At 52.0% G+C, this 13,183-nt stretch overlaps 1 protein-coding gene across 1 annotated transcript in view; it reads left to right on the top strand.

The window, feature by feature from the left end:
• The first annotated feature begins 5,187 nt into the window (after positions 1-5,187).
• TRPC5 (transient receptor potential cation channel subfamily C member 5) overlaps positions 5,188-13,183 on the top strand; it is a 1,029,186-nt gene continuing 1,021,190 nt past the window's right edge. Inside the window, exon 1 of the mRNA XM_085606697.1 lies at positions 5,188-5,866. The gene's annotated coding sequence lies outside the window, so the exon portion shown is untranslated. The remainder of the gene's footprint in view (positions 5,867-13,183) is intronic.

The raw sequence follows: 13,183 nt of genomic DNA, 5'->3' as shown, positions 1-13,183 counted from the left end.
ACTGCAAAGCGACCCCTCAAAACACCCCATACATGAGTTGATACTTTTGATTTGATCCTACATGCTCATCGGTTCTTGTTTCTGAAGATACGGACATGACCTCTCGTGTAAATATGATGTTTTTTGCTTTATTAATATGACCGCCACTTTAGATTTTTTCTGCTATGGGATGCCCGTGCTATGATCAAGCTCAATATTATTCAAATCAATACTCCCTGGGGCACATCGTCTTCTCTGAATTCTCTCTTTTAAATACTTGACCGGCTTCGTTGGGTAATAAAAAGGTTTACTTTACCTTTCCAACATGGCGGCCGGATTTGACGTTCACTAGAATACGAGGTTGATGCCATGGGTAAGCTGTAATTTGGTATTTTTTTAAATAACTTTGTTTTTTTAATTATCGCATTGGAGCTCGGATGTTGGGTTAAATATTTACTTACCCACATAGTTGATACTTTCAAATTATGCCCACTCCAACATGGCCGCGGGTTTATTTGCAACTAATGTAATACGGATTGTAATCTCACTTGTTATATGGTATACATTTTGCTTTTCGTTTGTTGATTTTTGTTGTTTGTGAGTCATACAATTTCTCATTGAATGTTTGTCACATAGGATTGCTCAATAGATCTTATCTTTCTAAGATGGCGGCTTGGTTGACACACAGTGCTTAGCGATTACGCGATGACGTGAATCCCGGAAATAAGGCTCGGGACTCAGGTGTTTGGAGTTTGCATGGGGTCAAATACTATTTAAACAGACGAGCGCGAGTCCCGTTTGTTACAGACTTCTAAGAGATTGGTTCCCGTCCAGGACTTTGAATATGCGGAATCGGGTAGGTTTTGCTTTAGGAACTTAGGATTGTGCCTTCTCTTTGTGATCTTTTAGATGACCTAACTTTCTGCTCTGATTTTAGTAAACTTATATCTCAACTGGGCATAGACCTTAGGGCTGGTGACATTCCAGTACTATGTCTGCATGACTATATGACATTAACCTGATTTCTCATGCTAGCCCTGTTATTTACCTTTTAACATCCCCTTTTTTTTAAACAACACTACGGAAGGTGACACTGAGACCATTCCACCTTTCTTTGTAATTTCGCTTGCAAACCGGTTGTTCAGACATCTTATTTGACCCTTTTAGATTACTTTTCTTTCTTTTTTCATTTTGACTGTTTTTATAAAATATGGGTCCACCTACATATAAAACATTGAGTGAGGGTTGTTAAATTGACTTTATACGCTTTGTTACCTTGGATTAGTATTTGGCTGTTTTTTCACTTTTAGGCATGATAAAGACTTTGACTCCTATCCTTATCATTGGATAAACCTTTGACCCGGTGTTATATTATTGATAAAAAAGACGGGACCAACGATTGCTATTTGTCCGGTTTAGACCAGTTTCCCATTCGAAACATTCTCTACCTTATGAATGTAAGTACACATTCGTCGTTGTCGTTGTTAAACTTCTTCCGGTCAGGATTCAGCTCGTCATAACACATGACGCACCTTTTGTTAATTTGTTTCTCACAATCATTAGTTTATTCCGTTGAGTAATGTCTTCTCATTTTTGACTTCTCCTAGTGACTTATGAATGACGCTTTAGAAATTACAAGAAAACACACACAAACAGATGTATTGTTTCTTACGGTGGGTACACCCTTGAGTCTCCTCTTTTTCTTGCTGCTTTCTTTTTAAATCTTCATTGAGCTAGTTGAGTACAAACTCATAATCCTGTCTGGCCTAATCAATTACGGTCGATGCTAATTTGGCGGAGGAATGAGACTTGGTTCAAAGAAACCAATTAGAATTCACTAATGTGTATTCTTAAACTGTGACTTAACTAGAAACATGTCAGTAGGTTAATAATCTGTCCTTATTGAAAAATAGCGAACATGAATTTACAACAACGGTTAATTCATTTATAATCCTGTTTTTAGCTAGTTTATGTCTTCTATTTTTTGTCTATAGTGTTGTTTCTTTTTTGTAATACGTTTTTGAATTTGTCCAATGTTAAATGATAATGTTTGTTGGATTTGTATATATTTGATGTGTTATTCGTGGTATTTATACATTGTTTTATATATACATTTTGCCGCCCTGAAGAAGTCCCAAGTTGGACGAAACGCGTCGGCTGCTTTGGCTGTTCTTAAATGTCATTTTAACAAATGAATAATAAAGAAGACCTTTTGAAAAAAGAAAATATCTCATGTACATGGACTAATTTGATATCATTTACATTTGTGGAAGTGGTGCGCCTTTTGCTGTTTATGTCTCATTTTGCCCCAGTATTTGGGGAGGTATTGTGTTAGCGGGTACCATTCAAGAGCGCACACACAGGGTGAATTTGAATTTGTCACCAATTAACTCAAGGGGTAATTGTTAATCCGGTGCTGTCCCAGAGGGTTACCGCCGACTCTGTTCCTTCTGACTCTTAATCCTTGTTTACCTTTGTGTGTGAGCACACTGCTTTTTTGGTCAGAACTATAGCCCTCGAGATTGGATTATGTAACTTTGATTGATTGAGTATATAACATTGATGGTGAAGTGAATAGTACTCGTTACAACGCAAACATTTACAACACATGCCTTTACAACGCAGTTCTAACATCGCAACAGCCATTACAATGCATGATTTTACATCGCATGCCATCACAACACATTTTTAGAAACTACATTTACAACGCATTCCATCATGTCGCATAATACCATTACAACGCATACCATTACATTGCAGGTAAGGTAAGTGTTGGATAGAGTAGGGGTAAAAATCACTATTCCCACTCCAGTGAGTGCAACAGTAGAGTAAGTGTTGGACAGCGCAGGGGTAAAAATTACTATTCCCACTCGAGTGAGTGCAACAGTAGGGTAAATGTTGGATAGTGTAGGGGGTATAAATTACTATTCCCACTCCAGTGAGTGCAACAGTAGAGTAAGTGTTGGACAGCGCAGGGGTAAAAATTACTATTCTAACTCCAGTGAGTGCAACAGTAGGGTAAGTGTTGGATAGTGTAGGGGTATAAATTACTATTCCCACTCCAGTGAGTGCAACAGTAGGGCAGGTGTTGGATAGTGTAAGGGTAAAAACTATGCATTGTAATGGTATGCGTTGTAATGGTATGCATTGTAGTGACATGCGTTGTAATGACATGCGTTGTAGTGACATGTGATGTAATGGCTGCGTTGTAATGGCATGCTATGTAAAGGATGTTGTGTTGTAATGACTGTGTTGTTAAGGTAGTGCGAAGTAATGACTGTGAGATAGTAGTGCAAGTGTGCGTAACAAAAAGATATAAGCCGCCACTTGATGAATACAATCTTGCATCCTTATCCATCACCTTCCATAATGTCCAACGATCCCGACGATCTGTTGACACGCGCTTGCTTGGACATTGTGAACAGGTACCCAGCTTATTATTCTCGGTGGATACCACTTCCTTTTGAGCTGTTGGTGAGCCCACCTCATTTTGTGAACAGCGAATGGAAGATCTCACCAATTTCTTTATCCTGGTTTATTCCTCAAACCTCAAGTCTATTTCTCAAAGTCGGTGGAAGCGCTTTGTTTGGCACATTGGGAGATTCCTTCAAACACATCTTCTTTTCCCTGCAATCATGTTATCATGATGCAGTTCATGCTACTTTTAATCAGAAAAGACACTTTTCCTGTAAGCCGTCGCTGTTTTCATTTCTGACATGGACAGGACTGGCTTGGTACCAACCATCTTGCAGACATCCGATGCTCGCAGGTCTGGGGGAGTCTCTGAGCTCCAGCAGTGCATGGACAGGGCTGGCTTGGTACCAACCATCTTGCAGACATCCGATGCTCGCAGGTCTGGGGGAGTCTCTGAGCTCCAGCAGTGCTCGGTGTCTCAGGGGAATGCATTGGCAAAGACAATAGATCTGGCTTTAATGTGCCACTGCAGGAAAGAGCAGGTATGGGCATTTGCTTTTTCCATGTGTTAGTGCACGAAACCCAAACCTATTGGCCTTCCAAACGTGTAGTCTAATACTGTCGTGGCCTCCAGTGTGTGAAATGGTAGCCCCACCAACGCTGTTTAGTACTAGCCCCGCACCCGAAGTTCGGATCTGCTGCTGGAGTAAAGTGCCCCCTGCTCGGGAGCTAAAGTGCACGCGAGTTGTGGAATGAGCTGTGCAAACAGTGGATGCTTTGAAGTCCTTATTGTGTCTTTTAAATCCTGGAAGCCAGATATCACACTACAACACATGGCTATAGATTGGAGTCACATCAAATCCAACATCAGGTAGGTAGGCAGATGGGTAACATCACCCCCCTACCCCCCCCCCCCTCCCCCCCCCCGGAGACCCCACAGTGCTGTGGGGATCCAGGGAGTCTTCTCAGCAAAAGTGGTGGTAGGTGGTGGGCTGGAGGTGCGGGGGACCCTGCATGTACTTTGCGGGGCGGCGGTCAATATTCGCAGTCGCACTACTATTACGTCATATGCATTCGAAATATCCGCGAATACCTCCAAGTTCTTCTTCATAATGCACTTGTATCATTGGATTGTTACCTGCACATTGAATACAAAAATATATTAAACTATTGGTAGTTGCAGTCATGTTTTCCATAATGGGGGGCCATATTAGGGAACTGTTTTACTACCCTTGACAACACAGCGTTTCAGAATGTGAGCCCTCGAGCCCTCAGCATCAGACGTGGAGTCCAGGAGGGGGTGAACTTTCGATCTTGGGGTCACTGAGGTCGGTCCTCTTTGCCTCCTCCGCCGGCTGCTGCCTCTAAGGTTCCAGTTCTGGGCACGGTGCAGAGGCCGCCTCGCACCTCTGCCTGCCTCACACGGACAGACACCCTCTCACAAGACTGCGGCTGGAAAGACACCGAACTACCACCTGACAGACCACGGACACACCAGGCAGGACCTGCTCGTAATAACTGCACGTGGGAGCAAGGCTTGGGGGACCTAGGGGGGTCTGCCAGTGCCCTGCCTCCTCCCCCCGCCGTCCAGCCTCTCGCCGGGAGCCCCAGGTACAGGCGCGCCGGGGAGGGTGTTGTGTCTCGCCTGCTCGGTGGCTCAGAGAGAGAGGGGGTGCAAGGAAGGAAGGCAGAGAGAGGGGGGCTGCTGCTCCTCCAGGCACAGCCATCATCAAACGGTCCCCTTCCCAGAGGCAGCTCCCCGAGGGAAGAAAAAAAAGCAACAAGATGGGAAATTAGTACCTCATCCGCGCACCCGGCGTGTCAGAAGAACGGATCCCTCTGATCTGGGGTTTGGAAAATATTCCGCGCTTTTCTGATGTCTCCCTGTCCCTTTCTGTGTATCTCTTCTCATTCCCTCTTTCTCTCCCCCTCCTGCTATTCCGTCTCTCTTACTTAAATTCCCCTCTTTACTGTTTCGTTTTTCCTCCCCCCTCTCACTCTCTCTTGTCTTCCTACCGCCCTCTGTTTCTGTATCCACCGCCCTCGTCGCTTTGGCAAAGTGGACGGTGCACACAGGTGCCGCGAACCCCTCCGAACCGCGGGGCGAGGTGGCTGGTGCGTACGGTCCGCGAACCTCTTGGAACCGGAGGTTTTCCAGCCATGATGCTTTTTCTGTACATTCTCTCCCGATGGAAACGTGGATATGAACCGCTGGAATCGGCGTAAACCGGCGCAGAGGGCCAAACAGGTGGCTGCCAACATTTTGTATTTTACTTTTTTACCTTATTTCTACTATGGATAATTTGGAGACCGTCTGAGGACAGGATGAGAACCTGGAGCCGGCAGTCCCGGGTGACGCGGTTTACCTGCCCGTGCGACACTGTGAGGATTACAAATGAAGGGGGCCCCGCCGGCTCCGCGGACACCTGGAGGCCGGAGAAGATGTAGAGCCCGGAGTGCCCACGTACACCAGGTGAGGCAACCCCCTACCCCACCCCCTGCCCGATTTCTCGCGACCTCGATGGGTGCCTCGCGCCCTCTTCACGGGGGCACGCATATTGTGTTACGAGGCGATGTTTGGCTCATGCACGTGAAGCGGTGTTTGTTTCACGCACAGTGCTCGTGCTGCGGGGTGGTATGTGGTGAATAGATGCTGGCTGCATGGGACGATGATGAATTGATGATGCGATGTTTGGTCCTTGTAAATTGTGTTAAAGAGCCGATGTTTTGTATATGTTAAGTGAATAAGATACCGTTTTGTTCATCCCTATCGTGTTAACGGTGTGATATTTGTCCGGCATAATGTGTTCACGAAACGATATGTTGTTGGTGCACATTGTATTAAAGATTAGTTTTGTTAGTGATGCACGTGTTCTGCTCACGAAAATGCACATTCTGTTGACAAAATTGCGCGTGGTTCTGTGACGAGAATCCTATCTATTTTTTTGACATGGTGCAAACACGTCTATGCAATAACAACTGTGCCGGCATCTCGTGTACGTCTGTTGTTGTGGAGGAGAGGAAGTCTGCATCAGCCAGACTCTCGCACCTCCCATCACTGCACGCGCACCAGGGTAGGAGAGCATGGGTGGGCAGAGAGCAGGCAGAGCCGGGCAATGGTGCTGAAGATTGCACGGGCGCCGTGACGCATCCAAGGGCAGGGAAGCACGGAGGGGCATAGAGCAGGGTAGTGGTGCTGAAGCCTGCACGGGCTCGTGCTGCTGTGACGCATACACGGACAGGAGAGCATTGGATGGGCAGAGCATGCAGAGCAGGGCAGTGGTGAGGAAGCTTGCACTCACTCGTGCTGCTGTGACGTATTCGCGGGCAGGAGAGCACGATATGGCACAGAGCAGGTAGAGCCGGGCAGAGGTGCCGAAGCTTGCACGAGCCCGTGCTGCTGTGAAGCACCCCGGGCAGGAGGTGGTCTTTTGCGGGTGGGCAGAGAGCAAGCAGAGCTGGGCAGTGGTGCTGAAGCCTGCACGCGCTCTAGCTGCATGACGCATCCATGAGCAGGAGAGTATGGATGGACAGAGAGCAGGCAGATCCAGGAGTGTTGCTGAAGCTTGCACGGGATCGTGCTGCTGTGACGCATACAAAGGCAGGAGAGCACGGGTGGGCAGAGAGCAAGCAGATCAGGGCAGTGTTGCTGAAGCTTGCACAGCCTCGTGCTGTTTTGACGCGTCCATAGGCAGGAGAGGAGGACAGGTGGGCAGAGAGCATGGCATGCAGAGCCAGGCAGTGGTACTGAAGCTTGCACGGGCTCGTGATGCTGTGACGCATCTATGGGCAGAGAGCAGGGCAGTGGTGCTTAAGCTTGCACGAGCTCATGCTGCTCTTCCCACCTGGAGGAAGCCCCTTGTCGCTCTGTTTGAGTGACACCTCCTGCAGGTTGTGTGAGCCCCTGCACCCCCCACCCCTCCCCCTCCTGCTTTAATGATGCACCTCTGACCGGCGTGATCCCCAGCAGGCAGCATCAACAGACCCCTGCTGCACTGGAGGCTGGCTGACACTGCATCTTCGGCGCGCGCTGCCTGTGTGCTGCCTGTGTGCATCTGTGCTCCAGAACATGGCTGCACTGCAACAGCGGGTGTTAGTTCGCATTGATGGAGAAGAGAGTCTCACATGACATCCTTGAGGCGTGTGTCTGTTTTAGTTTGTGTGCCTGCGCATCTGTGTGCAGATGCCCCTGTCTCTTTGATGGCTGGTGACTGTACTGCATACTCGGTTGTGATCCGGCCGAGGGCCTTCATTGTCACCGATGCCGGCTGCAGACACTATGCAGCATGGCTGCAGACCTGTGTGCATAGGGTGCTTGGCAGGACACTGACAGCCGGTGTGTTTATTACTTGGTGCATTAGCAGACGCTGTGTGTGTTGTGCACTGCGGTCGAAGACCTGAACGGTTGCTGTGGTGGGCGATAGACATGACACCTTTAATGTGCGCCTGTGTTCACCCTTCTTGGCGCTGAACTGAGGGCCCTAGACACCGTGCAGCGTGCAGTAGAGTCAGGCGACATTCCACTGTGCTGCTGTCCGGAGTGGCGCCTGCAGGAAGGAGAGGGCGGTCGCCAACCTGACATCTTTGATTTGTGAGTGTGGGAGCGCTCATGTGTGGCGCAGCCCACGTGCCTCTGTCCAGACGTTGCATGGTGTAAAGCAGGGTCCGACATTGCTGGTGGTCGAGGACGTTACTGGGACACCTGTGCGTGTGTTTGTATCCGGCACGCCTCCCCCGTGGCTTCATAGAGCGCCCAGACAACCTCACCGTATGTGGCAGGCACTCCTGACCTCTGCACGTCATAGTGGCGGGATGAGGGGTCGCTGCTGCAGAGCGCGTCGCACTGGCCTTATGTTTGTTTGTGTATATGCGCGCGTGCATACTGCTCCGCACTGCCCCGGGGTGACAGACAAGTCCAGGAGGGGTCATCTCACCAGGAGGGGTCACCTCAGGAGGACCTGGGACCAGCATGCCTTAGTCACAAGCACCTCTTTGCTGTCAGACGAACCTCACATAAACATAGTTATTAAAAACTGCTATCTTTTCCTCGCCTAAAAGCGCGACCTTAGAATATAATCTGAGCGCGAACATTGCCTGTCTTTTACATAACACGAAATACATGTCATTTTATTTTCAAACGTTACATAACGGGACGCGAATATGGGCACCGCAGACCGCACATACACGGTGAAGTTAGTGTCCCATTAAAAAAATATAAACTTTCAATAAAAATATTGGTTTCTGTTGATGTTTCACATCTGCTGCGGCGGCGCTTGAAAACACACCAGTGCCGGTGGAATGCGCCCAGTGCATGTGATTTTTGGGAAAAGGGAACGTGTTGGCCATGCATCTCGGCAAGAAGAAATGGCTCTGGGGCCCTCGCTGCAGCGCCGGCTCTGTTTGGATCCTTGGCACTACCCGCTGCCTCCAGCCTCAGTGCAGCGCCAACTCCGGTGTGTCCTGTGGGCTGTCTCTGGATGCCTGGTACTACCCGCTGCCTCTATGGAGAACCAGTTCTGGCGCATCCTGTGGGCTCTCTCTGGATGCCTGGCACTACCCGCTGCCTCTATGGAGCCCCAGTTCTGGTGCATCTTGTGGGTTCTCTCTGGATCCCTGGCACTACCCGCTGCCTCTATGGAGCCCCAGTTCTGGCGCATCCTGTGGGCTCTCTCTGGATGCCTGGCACTACCCGCTGCCTCTATGGAGCCCCAGCTCTGGTGCATCCTGTGGGCTCTCTCTAGACACTGGCACTACCCGCTGCCTCGACCCTCGGTGCACCACCGGCTCTGGTGCATCCTGTGGGTTCTCTCTGGATGCCTGGCACCATCCGCTGCCACGGCCCTTGGTTCAGCACCGGCTCTAGTGCATCCTGTGGGTTCTCTCTGGAAGGCTGGCACTACCCGCTGCCTCTGTGGAGCCCCAGCTCTGGTGCCTCCTGTGGGCTCTCTCTGGATGACTGGTACTACCCGCTGCCTCAATGGAGCACTAGTTCTGGCGCATTCTGTGGGCTCTCTCTGGATGCCTGGCACTACCCGCTGCCTCTATGGAGCACCAGTTCTGGTGCATCCAGTGGGCTCTCTCTAGATGCCTGGAACTACCCGCTGCTTCAGCCCTAGATTCAGCATCGGCTCTGGTGCATCTTGAGGGTTCTCTCTGGATCCCTGGCACTACCCGCTGCCTCTGTGGAGCCCCATCTCTGGTGCATCCTGTGGTCTCTCTCTGAATGCCTGGCACTACCTGCTGGTTCTTGGCACTACCCGCTGCCTCCAGCCTCAGTGCAGTGCCAGCTCTGATGTGTACTGTGGGCTCTCTCTAGGCACTGGCACAACCCACTGTATCAAGCCTCAGTGCAGGGCCAGCTCTGGTGCGTCCTGTGGGATCTCTCTAGACACTGGCACTACCTGCTGCCTCAGTCCTCGGTGTAGACCAGCTCTGGTGCATCCTGTGGGTTCTCTCTGGATGCCCGGCACTACCCGCTGCCTCTGTGGAGGACCAGCTCTGGTGCATCCTGTGGGTTCTCTCTTGTATGCCTGGCATTACCTGCTGCCTCTGTGCAGTGCTAGCTCTGATGTATCCTGTGGGCTCTCTCTGCATGACTGGCACTACCCGCCGCCTCGGCCCTCAGTGCAGCGCCAGCTCTGGTGCATCCTGTGGGCTCTCTCTGGATGCCTGGCACTACCCGCTGCCTCTGTGGAGCACCAGTTGTGGTGCCTCCTGTGCACTCTTTCTGGATGCTTGGCAGTACCCGCTGCCTCAACCCTCAGCGCCAGCTCTGGTGCATCCTGTGGGCTTTCTCTGGATTCCTGGCACTACCCGCTGCCTCTGTGGAGCCCCAGCTCTGGTGCATCATTTGGGCTCTCTCTGGATGCCTATAACTACCCGCTGCCTCGGCCCTCGGTTCAGCACTGGCTCTGGTGCATCCTGTGGGTTCTCTCTGTATGCCTGGCACTACCTGCTGCCTCTGTGCAGTGCTATCTCTGATGTATCCTGTGGGCTCTCTCTGCATGACTGGCACTACCCGCTGCCTCCACCCTCAGTGCATCACCAGCTGTGGTGCATCCTGTGGGCTCTCTCTGGATGCCTGGCACTACCCGTTGCCTCTGTGGAGCACCAGCTCTGGTGAATGCTGTGGGCTCTCTCTGGATGCCTGGCACTACCCTCTGCCTCTGTGGAACACCAGCTATGGTGTGTCCTGTGTGCTCTCTCTAGACACTTGGCACTACCCACTGTCTTTGTGGAGCACCAGCTCTGGTGCATCCTGTGGGCTCTCTCTAGACACTTGGCACTACCCGCTGCCTCTATGGAGCACCAGTTCTGGTGCATCCAGTGGGCTCTCTCTAGATGCCTGGAACTACCCGCTGCCTCAGCCCTAGATTCAGCACCGGCTCTGGTGCATCTTGTGGGTTCTCTCTGGATGCCTGGCACTACCTGCTGCCTCTGTGCAGTGCTAGCTCTGATGTGTCCTGTGGGCTCTCTCTAGGCACTGGCACAACCCACTGCATCCAGCCGCAGTGCAGGGCCAGCTCTGGTGCGTCCTGTGGGATCTCTCTAGACACTGGAACTACCCGCTGCCTCTGTGGAGCACCAGCTCTGGTGCATCCTTTGGGCTCTCTCTGGATGCCTATAACTACCCGCTGCCTCGGCCCTCGGTTCAGCACTGGCTCTGGTGCATCCTGTGGGTTCTCTCTGTATGCCTGGCACTACCTGCTGCCTCTGTGCAGTGCTATCTCTGATGTATCCTGTGGGCTTTCTCTGCATGACTGGCACTACCCGCTGCCTCCACCCTCAGTGCATCACCAGCTGTGGTGCATCCTGTGGGCTCTCTCTGGATGCCTGGCACTACCCGTTGCCTCTGTGGAGCACCAGCTCTGGTGAATGCTGTGGGTTCTCTCTGGATGCCTGGCACTACCCTCTGCCTCTGTGGAGCACCGGCTATGGTGTGTCCTGTGTGCTCTCTCTGGATGCCTGGCACTACCCTCTGCCTCTGTGGAGCACCAGCTATGGTGCATCCTGTGGGCTCTCTCTAGACACTTGGCACTACCCGTTGCCTCTGCCCTCATTGCAGCACCAGCTCTGGTGCATCCTGTGGGCTCTCTCTGGATGCCTGGCACTACCTGTTGCATCTGCCCTCGGTGCAGCACCGGCTTTGGTGCATCCTGTGCGCTCTCTCTGGATGCCTGGTACAACCCCCTGCATCCACCCTCAGTGTAGTGCCAGCTCTGGGGCATCCTGTGGGCTCTCTCTGGATGCCTGGTACTACCTGCTGCCTCTGTGCAGAGCCAACTCTGGCACATCCTGTGAGCTCTCTCTAAATACTTTACACTACCCACTGCCTCTGTGGAGCACCAGCTCTGGTGCATCCTGTGGGCTCCCTCTGGATGCCTGGCACTACCCGGTGCCTCTGTGTAGCACCAGCTCTGGGGCATCATGTGGGTGCTCTCTGGATGCCTGGAACTACCCGCTGCATCCACCCTCAGTGCAGCACCAGCTCTGGTACATCCTGTGGGCTCTCTCTGGATGCCTGGCACTACCCGCTGCCTCTCTGGAGCACCAGCTCTGGTACATCCTGTGGGTTCTCTCTGGATGCCTGGCACCACACGCTGCCTCTGCGCAGTGCCAGCTCTGGGGCATTCTGTGGGTTCTCTCTGGATGCCTGGCACTACCCACTGCCTCGGAACTCAGTGCAGCACCATCTCTGGTGCATCCTGTGGGCTCTCTCTGGATGCCTGGCACTACCCGATACCTCAGCCCTCGGTGCAGCACCGGCTCTATTGCATCCTGTGGACTCTCTCTGGATGCCTGGCACTACCCGCTGCATCCACCCTCAGCGCAGCACCATCTGTGGTGCATCGTGTGGGCTCTCTCTGGATGCCTGGCACTACCCGTTGCCTCAGGCCTCAGACCAGCTCCGGTGCATCCTGTGGGCTCTCTCCTGACTGTGACACTGCCTCCCCTGGGTTTGTTAACCCCTTGCCTGCTCATGACGGAACCACTCCGTCATGAGCCACGGGCGCAGTGTGCTCATGACGGAGTGGTTCCGTCATGCTGCGGCCGTTGCGGCCGCTCTGCCCACGCGGCGCTGACTCCCCGCCTGTGCGGGCGAATAATGCAAGTGGGCGGAGTCGTGACGGAACCACTCCGTCATGAGCACAGCGCGCCCGTGGCTCATGACGGAGTGGTTCCGTCACGAGCATGGCGGCGCCGCGCTCACCCCGAACCCCCCCAGCGCCGCGGCAAAATTCGTGCTGCGGCAAAGGGGTTAATAGAAGTAGAGAAGCAAACTGACACCTCAAAAGGTGGCCACCCACCCGAAGGTGCGAGCAAATACCCGGGACAGACACCCTGGTGTGCAGCAATAGCCCCTAAGGGACCTCTGAACCGGCCGGCTAAGACCATGAGCCCCGGTCTTGCTCCATTGTGGGGGTCACTTGCTCCAGGAGCAAAACCACAGGATCGGACTGGTCAATGTGTCACTGCTCAAGGGACTGGTGTGACTTGTCAGTATATGGGCTGTTTTTGGCTTGCTTTGGGCCTATTTTATGGCCTGGGGCACCAGGTTTTACCACTTATTTCCCTGATATTACTAGAAACATTGCTTCCAACAAGCTCAGACACTTACAGGTTCCCACACCCCGCACCATACCTCTATAGTTTGTCTTGCTCTAATGGAGCCCACTTTAATTAGGTGAGTGGGCCTTTTTTTGTCTCAGTCCAGCCATGCAAAACCCCAGTCGAGGGTCTGAGCAGGACACAGCGTAGAACAGCGGTGAGTAGGGAACTCCTCCTCCAC

The sequence above is a fragment of the Triturus cristatus genome, chromosome 5_2 (genome assembly GCF_964204655.1).
Source record: "Triturus cristatus chromosome 5_2, aTriCri1.1, whole genome shotgun sequence".
In the NCBI taxonomy this organism is placed as follows: Eukaryota; Metazoa; Chordata; class Amphibia; order Caudata; family Salamandridae; genus Triturus; species Triturus cristatus.
The sequence above is the reverse complement of the archived record's forward strand: the minus strand, read 5'-3'. Positions and strand labels throughout refer to the sequence as shown.